This window comes from Chionomys nivalis, chromosome 1, assembly GCF_950005125.1.
Source record: "Chionomys nivalis chromosome 1, mChiNiv1.1, whole genome shotgun sequence".
Lineage (NCBI taxonomy): Eukaryota > Metazoa > Chordata > Mammalia > Rodentia > Cricetidae > Chionomys > Chionomys nivalis.
Window position 1 is genome coordinate 66600503 of NC_080086.1, and position 4629 is coordinate 66605131.

The 4629-nt window shown below is 52.8% G+C and overlaps 1 pseudogene; it reads left to right on the plus strand.

Annotated features, from left to right (window-relative positions):
• Positions 1–257: 257 nt before the first annotated feature.
• LOC130879415 (sepiapterin reductase-like) lies at positions 258–3933 on the plus strand (annotated as a pseudogene).
• Positions 3934–4629: the final 696 nt, after the last annotated feature.

Genomic DNA, 4629 nt, shown 5'->3' on the forward strand with positions numbered 1-4629 from the left:
GGTGGAGGAAGCCAATTCTGGAACACGTGGTTCCAGAAAGGGGCTGAGCTTGTGGGAGTGGCTCAAGGTGTGGGGAGGGAAGCAGGCCGCGCTAGGAAGGCGACTGGGATTGCCTACCAGGCCACGCCTCGCTGGCAATTGGTTGGTCTCTTCATCCAGACGCAGATGGGCGGTGGCCAAATCTTCCACTACCCAGGCAAAGGGTAGGCCCCGCCCCGTGCCGGTTTAGTAGTTGTGCGCGCCACTGAGTTCCAGGCATGGAGGGAGGCGGGCTGGGCGTCACCGTTTGCGTGCTGACTGGGGCCTCCCGGGGCTTCGGCCGCGCCCTGGCCCCGCTGCTGGCCCGGCTGCTGTCGCCCGGGTCGGTGCTGCTCCTGAGCTCACGCAGTGACTCGGCGCTGCGGCAGCTGGAGGAGGAGCTGGGCACACAGCATCCAGGCCTGCGAGTGGTGCGCGCAGCAGCCGACCTCTGCACCGAGGCCGGCGTGCAGCAGCTGTTGTGCGCCGTGCGCGAGCTCCCCAGGCCCGAGGGGCTGCAGCGCCTGCTGCTCATCAACAATGCAGGTGATACCGCCGACCAGACCGACCAGACTGGGGCTGCGGGCTCTCGCCGTTTGGGTAGTCCCTGAAAGTCCAGAGTCCAAGTGGAGGCAGCCTGATTGTCTAAAGCTCCTATAGAACTTTCTCGAACGCCTGGAGCAGTGCCTCCTGGTGGGGGCGTGAGTCAAGAGAGCAGGTCTCTAAACAGATCCTCTGCTTTTCTGAAGAGCACTCAGACAGGTGTATTCTTAGCTTGCCTTAGGGGTGTCTGCAGAGCTGGGGTAGGTGGGGAGAGACTGTGCCATTTATTCGGTCCTGTTTTCTCAGGCACTCTTGGAGATGTTTCCAAAGGCTTCGTGGACGTGACCGACCCAGCTGAGGTGAACACTTATTGGACTCTGAACCTGACCTCCATGCTCTGCTTGACCTCGGGCACCCTGAATGCCTTCCCGGATAGCCCTGGCCTCAGCAAGACCGTGGTTAACATCTCGTCTCTGTGTGCCCTGCAGCCCTATAAGGGCTGAGCGCTGTACTGCGCCGGGAAGGCTGCCCGAGACATGTTGTACCAGGTCCTAGCTGCTGAGGAACCTGGTGTGAGGGTGCTAAGCTATGCTCCAGGTAGGTGGGTGGTACTGCCCTTGAAGCCTCCCGACCTTTCTGGGGGCTTGGGCAAGCTGGGGAGCCTGGTCTGTATTCTTAGGAAAGAATTCAAAGAATATATTGCACCCCTCAGTCATGACTCTTCATCTTGCAAGGAAAACACAGGCTCCAAGAAGTTAGAGTGGTCAGGGGCAGAGGAACTCAGCGTTAGGAGTTGCCTGGCTAGCAGGTGGACCAGAACAACCATACACATGAACATAAATAAATGAAAGTTAGGAAGCAAAAGACTATATTACCTTTACATGTTTAGCTGTCTGCTTTTCTCCCTCAAGGGCCACATATTATTTCTCCATGTATCCCCAACACCTAGCAAAGCTTCACGGAGGCCGGCCGCAATAAATGCAGGCAGGCGTTGTTGAGTGGTGAGCGGCCCCAGAACTGTGCTGGAACACTGATGGGGTGGGAAAGAGGGCCCGGGATGAATAAGATAGGGCCCTGTTCTCATGACAGTTGCAAGGTATGTGGTCTTCTGACGCCTTGTCTTGTCTGACCAGCCTCTTAAGATGCCACAGGGCTGGGGCTTTTCTTCTAGGCTTGTGATTTCTGTGGTTAGAAGGTAGCAATATGTGGTGGACTGTGTGAGAACTCAAGGGTGAGAGGCAGCTGTCTGTGCCCCTCTGGACTAGGTCAGGAGCCTAGAGACAGGGAGACACAACGATCTGTCTAATGCTGGAGTGAGGACCACGATCCAAACTCGCTTCTATCTTCTTGGTCTTTACTGGGTTTCCTCATGTGACTTAGTCCTTGACCTCCCCACAGACACACACACACAGACACACACGATATTGCTTGTTTTACTCTCAACTCAGTCGAGACTCATTCAGAGAGCTAAAGGGGGTGTTAAAGAAAGGAGAAAAGGAGGCTGGAGATATGGCTCAGTGGTTAAGAGCGCTGGCTATGCTTCCTGAGGTCCTGAGTTCAATTCCCAGCAACCACATGATGGCTCACAACCATCTGTAATGAGATCTGTCCCCTTCTTCTGGCCTGAAGGCATACATGGAGGCAGAATGTTGTATACATAATAAATAAATAAATCTAAAAAAAAAAAGAAAGGTGAAAAGCTAAGTTATGGCATGAACCTGATTGAGACTGTGGTAGTCTTATATGGTTGGACGTAGGAGGAGTAGGGAATCTGCAGGGTCCATGTATGCACGGACACAAGTAGGAAAGATGGGAAGAGGTGTTACATGGACCAGAGAGGATGATCTTGATTTTAAACCATGCTTAATAGCTTTTAGCTTTGAGTCCAAAGCTCAGTAGTAATGTGAGCTGGGCATGGTAGCCCTCACCTATAATCCCAGTACTGGAGAGGCTAAGACAAGAGGAGCTTGAATTTCAAAAAGAAATCCATAGAGAACATAACTGAAAAAAAGGAAAAAATGTAAAAGGAAACATAATGGAACTCAGGCCAGACCTGACTGGGCTCCACCCTCCACACAGGGGGGATCTACAACCTATGTCCTCTTGTCCCCTGGACACAGACATGCAGCAGTTGGCTCGAGAAACCTCCAAGGACCCAGAGTTAAGGAACGGACTGCAGAAGCTGAAGTCGAATGGGGAGCTGGTGGATTGTGGGATATCAGCCCAGAAACTGCTGAGCTTGCTGCAAAAGGATACCTTCCTGTCTGGAGCCCACATAGCTTTCTATGACAGTTAAGTCCGTGTCCTACCACAGTGCCCTCCCCAGCCCTGCCTAACACAAACATAAGCCCTCAGACCCAGCCAGCAGGGCGTGACTGGTATTACCAGCCATCAGAAGGCTTCTGCGGGGGCTTGAGAGAGAGTTGTTGGGTACTGGTATCCCCAGAAAGAGAACTGCAGAACTGGGAAGAGGAGGGGAACCTAAACACTGCAGAAAGGAGGCTCAGTGTCTTGTCTGTGGTGTAAGAGGGTGTGCCCTGATGCAGAAAGAGGATCGAGGGCATCACGGTGATGGTCCTTGAACTTCTTTGTTCTGCTGCCGTCTTCCTGTGACACCAATGTTTCTCCCCCGACTCTGGTCCAAATTCATAGCTGTAAGGCAGGTGCAGTAGAGTCCATGTTGCCCTTCGTGCATGCCTGCTGCCCTCTTCTGCAGGGTGCAGGAGTGACACCTCAGTTCACTAGCTAGGGTGTCCTGAGCACGTCACTGCTCGCTCTTCCAGAGCACTGCCAGACAGCTGTCTGCCTCCTGTCATTGAAGCCCACAGGTGGTTAATATAGGTCCAAAGTCATTAAGATAGAAATACCAGGACGCCTGTGCCTTTGTCATGCGTCTGTCCACACTGACCCACCTTTACTGCCATTTTCCTGAGGGTCCCCGAGCTAGGCAGTGAGTATCCATCCTTAGCGCCCAACGCACAGCAGACAGCTCTCACAGTGAGGGCTTGGATTTCTACTTTCACCCCTTGCCAACTGGAAAGTGCTGTAAAGAGGCCCAGGCTCCTGTAGTGGCCTCTAGCCCACCTTTCTGCTTTTGTTAAAAGAATCCTCTGGTCCTCCTTGTGCCCAGCAGAGGGCGCACTGGGGCTGTGCAGCGTGAAAAGGTGGGGCTTGCCCCTTCTGCAGAGCATGCCACAACTGTTGAGGATTCCCCAAGGTGGAAGGGGGTAACTTCTGTCACCTTTCCCAGTGGACTCTTTACCCTCTCTGATGGAAATGGCTGCTTCAGACTTCTGCTCTTCTGACCAGCTGGTACCCACAGCAAGTTGCTCTTGTGCCTCTGAAATGACCGTGTATCACAATGCACTTAAATAAAGCTTTGCATCCATCCAAAAAGGTCATTGTGCACAGCCTCGTGTTTGCAAACGTTTGACACTACATGCCCCACGGTAGAGAAAGCCCTTTTGCCTCTTTTATTTTTGATAGACCAGAAGTTCAGGGAGGAATACCATTTATCTCCACAAGGTGGCAAGACTTTCTCATGTCTTCCAAGTGCAGAGGCTTCAGGGAGTTCTAAGTGGTCTGTCCTCTAGACTGGCAGGAACTCAAAGAATTGAGGAAGGTCAGAAAGGGATAAAGTCATTCTCTTTGACAGGCCCCACGGCTTCTCTAGTGACCCACGACCATCTCTGCTCACAGGGATTTCCCCAGCATCAATTCCAGCCTTGGCTTGAGTGTCTCCGGAACATTCAGCACTGGGGCTTTGGTGCTGCCCTCCAGGGCCTAACCATCTGTCTCCTGGAGTTCTTAGCCTGGCCTTAGCTAATGCACACAAGAGCACATGCAAGCACACACAGAAATACATGCCTGCACATGCAGAGTCCAGCTGCGCGGGTGAACAGGGCTGAGGATTAGCCAAAAGGCAAACAGAATTTCTCTGTCTTTGTTGTCATTGAACTGGGTTGTTTTCTGTTTCTGTTTAATAGTCTGAGCTGGGCATGGCAGCTGCCCCCTGAGGGATAGGGAGGGAAATACTCCAGGCTTATCCGCACAGAGCTGTGGTATCTC